Below are 13,131 nucleotides of genomic sequence, written 5' to 3' on the forward strand. Positions count from 1 at the left end.
AGGCGCTAGAGGTGGGATCCCTCGCTAAGTCCGAGGGAAAAACCGAACCTGGAGGGTAAACAGATGATGATGATGATGATGATGATGTATTACGTATCAGATTCAATGATAGTATTTCTTAATTATATTGTAATTAAGTGTTTAAGTGTAAGAGAGGAACACGAGCTCTAACTTCTCCACTGATAAAGTCCTAAATAAATAAATAAATAAATAAAGTAAAATAAATAAATAAATAAATAAATAAATAAATAAATAAATAAATAAATAAATAAATAAATAAATAAATAAATAAATAAATAAATAAAAATTTTTTTTGCTATTTTGCTATTTGCTTTACGTCGCACCGACACAGATAGGTCTTATGGCGACGATGAGACAGGAGAGGCTTAGGAATGGAAAGGAAGTGGTCGTGGCCTTAATTAAGCTACAGCCCCAGCATTTGCCTGATGTGAAAATGGGAAACCACGGAAAACCATTTTCATAGCTGCCGGCAATGGGATTCGAACCCACTATCTCCCGTGTGCAAGCTCACACCTGCGCACCCCTAACCGCACGGCCAATTCGCCCGGTAATAAATAAATAAATAAATAAATAAATAAATAAATAAATAAATAAATAAATAAATAAATAAATAAATAAATAAATAAATAAGTTTGTTACCTTATTTCAAGCCATTGTGCTTCTAATAACTGTATAATGTACAACCAAAGGATTGCCACAGACACAAAGAACCGAACGTAAACTAATTCGACCGGAATTTTCATACTTGGTTATAGTATACAGTACTGTTTCACAGAAACCTCTGGAAGTTTGCCGCGTAGCCGGGCGTCAGACTATTTCATGTAACACATACTCGGACATGTAGGACTCTAATACTTGAGTTGGTTAGTTCCAGAATTCAGCATGTCCACAAAAAGTTTTATAATGAGATATTTTACACTGCATAATATTTGGGGCACTATTTAATACGTGATAATGTTTTGTTCCATAACACTTTTTTTCCTTAGATATTAAACCTTACATTTCACTTAACATGTTCTCATTAACCTGGTAACAGAAGGAAGCTTATTGTTTTAAGAAAGGTTTGCTGTTAATAATGCATAGTTCAGTATATCGACAGTGATTTCATTCATTATAGTTGTACCAGGTGGTACACCTCCACGCCGCTAATTCAAACTTCGCGCCAGTTGAAACTACTCTACTGGAGGAAGCCTGAACTTTATCTACAGTGTTAATTCTCAAGTTTCTCAGAAGATGTCCCTACTTGTAAATTTTGAAGTTTCTGAACTGGGTCGTTTTCGATGTATTTTTGTTTTGCCTGTAGTAAGAAGTGTGGACATTCTCTTCTAGATGGCACTACTGAAGGACTACAATTATACACCCTAGTGCGAAGTGAAAGAACTGTGTTTTTGGAGAAATTTTGGGTTCATAAGTTTGTTCTTTGTTAAATTTCTTTCAGTCATTGTTTAAGTTGGCAATATTAACCCTTTCTTTTCGCCAGTTTTGAATTTGACCAATAAGGAATTTCTGTAATTAATTCTCCACCAATAAGGTGTTTCTTCTTCGTTTAGTGTAGTAGTTTTTGCCATTATCCAATAAAAGGCTTGTGGGCGGGTGTTCTCATTCCTGAAACGCCTCGAACTTTCCACGAGGGTATATAAACTGCTGATTTTCGGGTCTCCGGGCCACTTCAGTAACATCTATCATTGTGTAAATTATGTAGCAGGGCGCGAGAAGCGCCTCGTTCTTCGGGCAGCAGTTCATCCACCAGGTAATGGCCTTTTAATAACTTTTTTTCTTGCTAGCCCAGCAGTTTAACTCTCGGGGCAGGTCCGAAGCCTTTTACCATGTAACATTCCTCTAAAATGTAAAGACACTTGGTATCTATTCTATCTTTTTAAACTACAAATTGGGATAGAGAGTGCTTAACCCTCTCGAGCTCCCACTCATATTGCTTTGAGGTGAACTTATTTTCACAACCGCTTCTTCCCTTCTAATGTAATGTAATTCGTTTTCTTATATAAGTCACCTCGTTAGGATGGGATTAGCCCTTGCATTAACGGCCTAGTGCCAAGTAGGTTTTAAATAAAGTGTATTAGGAGTGCAAGGACGCCTCCTCTTAAGTTGGTATTTTGGAGGCCATGTAATTGACCTGTTTCTTTACTTAATAGGCCTCAGTAGGTTGGGTATTTTTACCCCGGTTTTCATGTACTTGGAGGACAGCTTGAAAGTAGAATTTGGTTTGGCCTTTGATAGGCTTGAACTTTGAGAGCATGTTGCTCTTTCTTAAAATTTGGTTTCTGTGTGCCTCGAGCAGGCTTTTCTGAGTAATAGGGAGCGAGTGCTCCTGGGCATGTTTGGGGTTTTCGGCCCCTTTGTTAAACCTTATGTATAAGTAAAGTTGGGCTCATTGCTCAAGAATTATGTGTCTGGCTCTCGGAGCCCAAATCCTGTAACCCTGTAACTGTACATTCTCGATTGGTTGCTTTGCTACTCTGTACCTGCCATTCTTGTTATTTCTTGATTTTGCAAAGAAAATATAACCTTCTTAAATTTTATCTTAACTTTAATTTCGTAAGTTGAGACCCGTTCACCCCAGCACCTTCTTTCACCTCTGCTAATCCACTAAACCACGGTAACAATAGGGAAGCCAGTGTGTACACTTACGTACCATGCATAACTAGTGAAATGGATGGTGAACAAGAGATTAGAGTCTGTGAAAACAGCATTATAGCTGCCGATCCAGGGCGTAGTAAGAGAATATCAATAGATGTCTGTCCATCAGCGTAGATATAACAGACTGACTGGAAACGATATCACATTATGATAGGTATATTAAGTAAGTGGTTCAAAAGTGACGCTAAAAATCACAAAACAAATACTTGTAGATTTTCCGGTACCAGAATATTCTTTTATACCCCACATAGAGTATTTATCCGCATTTAAAAATAAATCCGAAGTAGGAAAACCATTCTAAAGAAGTTTAGCAGAAATTTGGGACTGTAATCTGCCCCGATATATTTTTTAATTAGAAGAAAAGGAAATCACCTGCTAGCTGGCATTTCAAATTTGCTCGCTCGAAAAGAATCGTCATACAAAGGAACCAGACGACAGTAAGTATTCGGAGCGAAGCAACATATTTTACAAACCTATTGGAGGAAGCAGAAGAGGAAAGAGTATAAAACAAATATTGGATGAACCAATAGGCTACAGCTTGTTGTTTTACCTAAATTTACAAAAGTCAATGATATTCTTCAGGGAATCTTCTGAAATAGCATTATGGACGTGTATGGGAATCTAATCCAGATCTCAGCTTCTACAAGAAATTTGACAATTCTAGAAAGTGAACTTCCAAGTTCAGGAAGAACAACAGGAGGTGGAACATTAACCAATGATTAACAGTGATACTATATCAAAGTGTTCTTCAAGAGGACAATATTAATTTACTCTTAATGTTCAAGTGATCATTGAATTAGAACATTTTCCCATTTTCCCCACCGTAAAATATATTGTTGTTTGTTCCAATGTGGAACATGTTCACTTGTACTTTACAAAACTCAACATGTCTAAAGAGCTTCCATTATTATTTAGTGAAATAATAAATATTGTAATTGTTGGTATTTCAACCATAATAATTAATTGCCTTTCTCACAACACACATTCTCATCGGTTTAATCCTGGTATTAATATTGATAATAATTTCTTCATTTTTCCTCAATTTATTTTAACATGGAGACATATTGAATTTTGGACTAACCGACTCACTTATTCATTACAGACTCTTATGTCTTTATATGTAAATAGCTGTGGGACTTCCTTTAATTCCACTGTTCATCATTAATCGATTAAAACTGAGTTTACCCATCGTCACCTTGGTTTAATTCAACAGAAGAAGGAAGTATAGTGTTACTAAGTGCAACTACTGGAAGTTATTCATTTGACCAAATGAATAATTTTAAGAAAAAAGAAGTACTCTACCATACCTGAGCTTTCCCAAGAATGTTCATGCAATTCGGAGCGATTCTACACAAACACTACCCTCGCTTGTGTATTACCATTAAGGGAGAACGCACTAATAATAATAATAATAATAATAATAATAATAATAATAATAATAATAATAATTTCGTGTCACTACATCCATCCTGGTGTAGTCCTTGTAAGGAAAGCCTTCCGACGGCGGGGAGTGGCATCTTCCATGTGTAGGAAACTGCGTGTTTTTGTAGTGTGAGTGTTGTGAGTGGTGTGTGAGTTGCAGAGATGTTGAAGGCAAAACAAACATCCAGCCCCCGAGCTAGGGGAATTAAACATTTCAGGATAAAATCACCGACCCCGCCGGGGATTTCTGAATCGAAGGCGACCACGCTTACCATTCAGCCAGAGACGCTAATAATACTACTACTACTAATAATAATAATAACAATGATAAGACTCAGTTAATGTACGCAGACATTTTATATTATGCTAGTTAGATTCCTTATTTGTCGATTTCGACTTTCCATTTAACTTTAGCAGATGACGGAAAAGGTCGGACCTTTATTGAACGATCTCTGGATTGGTTTTAATTAATTTTAGGGGGTGATGAATTAGTGTTTTACAATGTTTTACTTGCTTTTATTGTATGGCATGAAATTCTGAAAAGACTCCTTTGAGCTTTTCAAAATTCTGATTACCTACGCGAGGCCTGAACCCACGACCTTGGATTCCATAGCCCGAAAGTCCACCAATGATTTACAAAGTTAACTTTTTGGAGAGATTTAAGATATATAACGGGGATATATCAAGTATGAAATACGTGGGAATGGATTCTTTCATTTTTTTAATGAAGCGGACTTTTGCAGTAACGTACCGGATATTCTATATCTATAAAAACTTGGCTGAAATATTAAAAGGAAGTGTTGTGAGCCTGAAGCGAACAGAGCAGCCTACGCAGTATAAACCACCTTGGTGAGTGGAGCGAGGTCAGCACGTTTGGCCGCGTGGATGATCGATGTGCCATGGTCCAGGCGGACGCGTCCAGAATCCTAACATTGCCACGAGTCGCCGCAGGCTGTACCTACAGGCGTTTCTAGGAATATGGGCCGTACGGAATAGAAAGTGGGCTCTCAACGTCTTCCTAAAGGGAGTAGATTACATTTATGACAAGTTTGAGTGCTTCACTGTTTCTTACATATCACGTGGTAGTGCAGACTTAGATCACATTGCTATTTCTCAAACTTGTATTTCAAGTGTATTATTCATTTCAGTGAAACTTTCGGTAGTGTATTTAAAATTATTTGACTGCGATATTCTTTTAAAACTCATTCAAAGAAGATTTTCTTTTGCCTACTACAAGTTTCGAAATAACATTATGTTCATTTAGTTTTTTACCACAACACAAAATATAAACAGATTTGCGATTGAAAAGTAGGCCTTTTCTGGACGCCATGAAATAATGTGGTTTGAACACACACTTTCAAGGATTACAGAAAAACCTCACTGCTTTCACAGAGTACCTACAAGTGTCATGCAAATCATGTTCTATGTTCGGTTCATATTTGTCGGGTATCACCATGACCGAAGTTTGCTTCTAAAAGGAGAGGCGAGCTATGTTCGTTCCATCATACTACTTGATACTCGTCCCTTCACGTGCTATCTCAGTCACAGGTACAAATGCACACCTCGCTCCATGCGGTAACACATCAACAATATCTACTTTGCCAACATTAGCGCGGATATTAATCAGTTCTAGCCCTAATTCTTTAAAAGCCTTCTCCGGCAACAGTGTTCTATGGTCGTACCTTCTTGGCACACATGAAAATACACACACTAGCTATGGTTTGCTATGTGGCTCCCGAAAATTCATGGGGAGAAACGCTAGAATTAAAGTTGCAAACGAATTTTTCTTTAATGAGTTGTACTGGAGATATATGTTAAGAGAGATTGCACGTATCTCAGGAGACATACATTGTCTGTTGCCCGTCTGCAGTGACCACAAGCATCAACTTCTTCCAAACATTAGAACTGAATCTTTCTCCCTTGATTAGTTTGTATTCGCTGTTGTGCATTTTATCCATAACGCTGCCCGTCGATGCACTGGTATGGTGAACTTCAGCTCAAAACTGATGGTTAACTCAACTATTCCATCATCCTTTTCTACCGCCAAATTCACGGTTTTTCTTCGTTGTAAACAAGGACTTACCCATCTCTGGATGAAACACACAGTTTGCAACGTTAGTAAAGTGAGCAAGGCCATCCTCCCCAGCCAGAAAACATCGCTTCGAACATGCCCCGTCAAACGAACTGGAGCGAACTCAGGCTTTTTTGATTACACCCTCCACTCATGGTAGTGGCTGCGTAACCTGCAAGGTACACCTTGCTCCGTATTGATTACCGTCTCAAATTCGAACAATGCCCGCCACTAGTACCCACATAATGATTATATCCTGTTCAATTACAAAGAGAAGTTAACGGAAGTAGGATTTAAACACAAGGCATGCAATTACGACGCATCATACAAAAAGTACATGCATGTCGTTCCGATTTCAGAAAGGGACAAGTTCAAAAATTCCACATTTTAGTTCTTAGCCTAAGCTTGTTCGTCTATCCTAAAGGCACTGGAGGTTATATCACAATGTTTCATAACATTATGAGTCCAGTTTTAAATTCACTACAAAATTCACAAATATTTGCAAATGGGAAAAGTCCAGTGTCAATACCGATGCAGAAGAGGATAAGTGCATACATCAAATACCTAGGCCACAAATAGAGACAAGTCCTTGCATTAGTCAATATCTTCTTATAAGTGAGGATACAGCCTATCCTTATCCTCCTTAGGGACAGGTAAAGTTCGAATTTTAACATTGTTCATGCTGATCTGATTATCACTCTTTATCCATTCTCCGGTAAATAGTATTGTCCTATGACAATGCCGGAGTATGACTTTATCCAATAGCCTGGGCTCTTCAAACGATGCAAAAACTGCTGACAATACTACAACATCATGAAGAAGAAATCCCAAAAGTTCAAATATATTTCAGAAGTTTCTAGTACTTACTATATCCTGTTTCCATGAAATCTGTAAAGCTTTCAATCAGATTAATTGAGGAGAATATGTTCAAAAGGTGATATATCGATGGCTTAATGCACAAATATTGTACGTCCGAAAATAATGATTCTGAGAAAACTCAAATTGAAAGTTTATGAAGTTTCAGTTACCTAGGACAAAAAATATAGCCGTAGGCGGTGATATTGATATGTAGATTATTTCTTTGTAATTGTAATTCAATAACTGGACCACATTTTTGTACATCAGTAAGGGAATTATTCACTATATTTTAATGGATGGTTGGGACATACAACATTTGGCATTAACAATGTGAAACATAACTTCAAAGCACAAACGTTGCATTTCTCAAAGAAATTCATTTCAACATTCTGTTTTCATCAATCTATAAATAAAACTGTAGGGGGTCCGCTGTCTGTAATTTCTTTTGTTTTGCCAATTTTTCAGATATTTATCCGTTTTAGGTCAACTCAAGACCGAATCGGTGGTTTTTACGTTTCGTGTCTGTTTGTTTGTCTGTTTGTCTGTTTGTCTGTCTGTTTGTCTGTTCTACCATCACGTCGAAACGGCTGGATAGATCTCAACCAAGCTTCATATTTAGAGTATAATCATCCCGAGGAAGGTTTCAATATGCATATAACTTTAAAATCTTTGAATAGACGAGGGGTTTATAGGAAAACCAGAATGGTTCTTCCACCATCACGTCGAAACGGCTGGATAGATCTCAACCAAACTTCATATTTAGAGTATACTCATACCGGGGAAGGTTCCAATGTGCATATCATTTTAAAATCTTTGAATACTCGGGGGGTTTATAGGAAAACCATCCATTTTCTCTTATACTATTGATTTTCTGTAAACTTCGTTTACCGTACGTGAAATGTCTCTTCATTATAAACAACTTTCGTTATGTTCATAATTTACCTTACTCTTCACATGACGGAGAAATTTAGAATTTTCCGTTGGTATCATGCTCTGCATTGAGTGACCGACAGACCTACAACGAACCTACAGGTTACCATGGCAACGTCTCAGACTGCATGCCAGCAGGTAAGTAACGTATTACCATTTTCCTCATCATGCTTTGAAATTCGTGGTTGTTCCTTGGGTAGAAGGCAAGAGAGGCGTCAATCGGCCTATCTGCGGGATATTGGCGGAATATTGTTGGATGTTATAACCGCCCTCGAATAGATTATGTAATAACACCATTAGTCATCTTATTATTTGTTTACCTAGGAATCACTGGACCTAAATTTCTCCTATGTTACAGCTTTATTATATCCATAACACACACTAGCATAATTTATTGAGGGGCATTTGATTTTCCAATACGTTAACTTGGCATTTACATATTTGTCGTTATCCGGCTGTCCTCAGTTATAATCCATTTTCTATTACTTTCAACTTTCTTAACTGTGGGTAAGGAGTACAAGATGAAAATAAATAAGTCCAAAACAAAAGTAATGAAGTGCAGTCGAACGAAGGCACGTGATGTAGGAAATATTAGATTAGGAAATGAAGTCTTAAAGGAAGTAGATGAATATTGTTACTTGCTAACGATGGCAGGAGTAAGGAGGACATAAAATGCAGACTAGCACAAGCAAGGAAGAGCTTTCTTAAGAAAATAAATTTGCTCACTTCAAACATTGATATCGGAATTAGAAAGATGTTTTTGAAGACTTTCGTGTGGAGCGTGGCATTGTATGGATGTGAAACATGGACGATAACTAGCTCAGAAAGAAAGAGAATAGAAGCTTTTGAAATGTGGTGTTACAGAAGAATGCTGAAGGTGAGATGGATAGATCGAATCACGAATGAAGAGATACTGAATCGAATTGGTGAGAGGAGATCGATTTGGCTAAATTTGACGAAAAGATGAGATAGAATGATAGGACACATCTTAAGACACCCAGGACTTGTTCAGTTGGTTTTTGAAGGAAGTGTAGGTGGTAAGAACGGTAGGGGCAGACCAAGGTATGAATATGACAAGCAGATTAGAGCAGATGTAGGATGCAATAGTTACGTAGAAATCAAAAGGTTAGCGCAGGATAGAGTGGCATGGAGAGCTGCATCAAACCAGTTTATGGACTGATGACTCAAACAAAAACAACTGTATTATTTTCTTCCTTAATTACGCCGTATGTACGCGAGTGCTACAAACTACTGGATGTATTTCCACCAAGACTCATATTTAGAATACACCTGTCCTTGATAGGTTTTAGGGAAAATATTGTTTCTAAATCCCTGAACTGACTGGGGGCTTATACGAAACCGAAACAGTGATTTTGCACTTCCACAAAATATACACAACCAACGTTAATTTAAATCTACCTGCCTTGGTAGAAATTAATTTCTAAACTTTTTTTCTCATGTGCATCATTTCGATACGAGGATTAATAAGGGAGATATCATTAACGGACAGTTTTTCTGTACAAGTCCCATCGGACTTAACTCACGAGCGGGTGCGTGTAAAGCGTGTTCCTTACAACTTGAAGACTAATGAAGATATTCGAACCAAAATTTATATTTAGCATCCACCTGTCCAAAGGTAGGTTTTAAACGTAAATAACATTTCATGTTCCGGAATGGATTGGCGGTTTATAGGGAACCGAAATGGTGATTTTACTCTTCCACAATATATACAGAACAAGACCAACCTGACTGGAAATCGACCAAACGTGATGGAATTCCACCTCTAAACCTTTTTTTATGTGCATTTTTTCGTCAGGAGGATTAATAAGGGAGATATCATGAATGGTCAGCGGACATAGCCAAAAGGTGTTTTACATGGAGCAGATTCCTTATCTATATAAATCAAATCGTTATGACTGTGTGCATCTACACTGACTATTTTGGCGAAATTTTCGTACAGCTTTCCGTTTAAGGGGTAATAATGACCATCTGCATCATAATTTTTGTTTTAGTTTCCTGAAAGTCCTAATTTTTTACCCGCCTCGCCCAAAATCCAGATTGCGGCATAATCTGCCAGAAGAAAAAGAAGATAATTGAAATTTGACAAAATTATATGTTTTAGCCTGTAACGAACGGATCATTAAATTTTTCACTTTTTATCCCCGAAGAATATCGAAATATGCTGGCAATTTTAATGATGCTGCAGACCTTCGGAAATTCCAATCACATAACAGATTGCACAATCTCCCTTCAATTTGGAATGATCTACAACCTTGGTCTTATGACTTTTTGCCGTATCTGTATCCCTTTTACGTTTGATTTTTCTCTATTAATCGATGTTAAGTCAATTTGGACTTCTCACATGCATAATTCATACTTCCGATTACTTATATGAAATACAGAATCATCAAACTCTTCACGAAAATTGGCCCATCCAGTAGCCATATGTGAGCCAAATGCTATGTATGTAGCTGTCACATAATTATCGAAAAATAATGTAATGTGAGATAATCTTACAAAAACGTTACCCTGTTCCACGTTTCTAACTCAATCTGACCCAAGATTAGATGACATATCATAGGACCAGCCATTTAGGCCACTAAATCAGGCGTGTTTTATGGTATAATCCTTTGTCGATATGACGTACGTTTAGTAGCAGTTAATCTGTAAATGAAGGTCTTCAATATTGTAAACACGCATATACTTTCGTATGTCGATCTATATATATTCACTGATGTCGATCTGTAGCGATCGAGAAAGGGTGGGTCTGCTATTGTAATCAGTACTCCCCACACCGACTTTGACTGGCAGTAGGAAAGGGTTCCTTCTCCAACTCCTGTGTAACTGTCATTAGTAAGGAAGGCCTTGCAGAAGGCAAGTGAGCATGCAGTTTTGTTTAAAACTCCCCCACCCGATTGTGTTTGGCAGTAGGCAAGGGTGCCCGCCATTATAAAGAAATGTCCTCATCTAAAATGTGACTGGCATTAGGCATAGTGGCCTGCTATTTTGATGGAAACTCACCAACTTGGTTTGACTGGCAGTAAGCTGGCTGGCAGTAGGAAAATGGACCTGGCATTATAATGATAACTGCACGACTCAATTTCGAGTGATAGTAGGGTAATTGCCTGCCATTATAATAGAAACTCCTCAACTGTAATCTGTCTGGAAGTAGGAAACGGGGGCTGCCATTTTTACGAAAACTCCCCAAATCGATTCTGTCCGCGTAGTAGGCAATGGGGCCTGCAATTATAATGTAAACTTCCCAACTCGATTGTGAATGGCAGTAGGCAAGTGAGCCTGCCGTTATATCACAAATCCGTAACAAACACTTTACATTGGAAACAACGTACGGGGACCTCCCCATGCTCTTTCTCGGATAACGCTAAGAGACATGCAATTTTAAAACAATCTTATTTACTGCATGTACACTATTTACTTCGATATTCGAATACAATGTAGAATACCGTAGCGAAGCACGGGTACATTCGCTAGTTATTATTAAAGGATTTTATTTTCTTAATAAAGTCACAAGGTATGAATAACAAGTAATTAAATAAATTTGAATAATCACTGTTCAGTTAAAAATATGTCTCGAATATTTCAAAACAGTGTTCAATACATGCAATAATTGTGTTCTATCAAGGCAGTAAGAACTTGACATTTTCAACAGCAAAATAGTATGTCCAGACATACAATATCTGCGCCTTCAATTGAAATGAAAACCAAATGGATATACTTAAGCTTAAGTTATTATACGGGACATACAACATTCGTGAAATAGAGGTGTTGATTTAACTAGGTCATGCAATATTTACACCTTGGAAATCAGCATGTCCCCTCTATTGTGAATTAGTTAGATATGTTTGAGAGACATAGAAATATCGATGGCCTGGAATGAAATGAAAACCTTGTATCTCACAAACTTCTCCCTATCCATTATTTCCCTTAATACTGGTCACGCCTCCCAACCACACATGAATATGCAGTTCATCAGAACAATGTTCGTTGTGTTCTTTATCCCTATGCCGACGTGTGAAGGAAATGAACCTTACCCTACCGTACTATAGGAAAGTATGTCTGCGTGACGTATTTACTAACTCCTAGAGTATAATTGTTATAAGGTTCATTTTCCTTTACGCGTCAGCATAGGAAAATAAACACAACGAACATTGTTCGGATGGACTGCATATTCATGGGTGGCTGGGAGGCGTGACCAGTCTTAAGGGAGATAATGGATAAGAAGAACTTTTTTAGATACGAGGTATTCAATCTAGGCCATCGATATGGTATTCACTCCAAACTGGCCATAAATGGACATACAGTGTTGTTGCACTAAGCCATCTATATATTTATGGGTAAAACCGCTAGAAAAGAGAAATAAAACGCACATGGAACGTACCCATGTTCGGATATGGTACAAATTTTAAGGAATTACATCTTTGCCCTTTTACTTTCTAGCGGTATAACGTCGCACTAACACACGAATGGTTTTTCGGGGAGGGAAGAAAAGGAATGGGATAGGATTTAGACGTTAACGTTCGTAGCCTTAATTAAGGTACAGCTCCAGCATTTGTCCGGTATCGAAATGAGAAACCATGAAAAACTCTCTTCAGGGCTACCGACGGTGAGATTCGAAGCCACGATCTCCCCAATGCAAGTTCAAAGTTACGCAACCGTAACCACACGGCCAATTTTTACTATCATCTGTTGTAAAGAAAATGATTGGTTAAGAAAGATGAAGATGAGCAGCCTGACGCATGTGAGTGTAAGCAATGCCACACTCAGCTGGCGGCAACGTGGAAGCTAATCGGTGCTCAAATACTGAGAATCTCGAAGTGGGGAAAAACAGAATGTGTAACAAGCAAAATACTACTGTTATTACTAGCAGACGATAAAATGGCGAGATAGGAAACTAAGGCAAGTTTAGTACTAAAGAAACAAAAACAGCATTAATGATCATTTGAGAAAAGCAAGCACATATCCAGAAATTAAAAACCCACAAAATTGCTAAAAATATTATAGCAATTATAAGAAAACTAACTAAAATCATACAATATCAGTATAAATGTAAACAACTATAAATAAATAAAATCGAACAATGTCACTGTGAATGACAACTCAAGTAGAACAATCCGGGCGAGTTGGCCGTGTGGTTAGGAGTGCGCAGCGGTGAA

The sequence above is a fragment of the Anabrus simplex genome, chromosome 1 (assembly GCF_040414725.1).
Source record: "Anabrus simplex isolate iqAnaSimp1 chromosome 1, ASM4041472v1, whole genome shotgun sequence".
Lineage (NCBI taxonomy): Eukaryota > Metazoa > Arthropoda > Insecta > Orthoptera > Tettigoniidae > Anabrus > Anabrus simplex.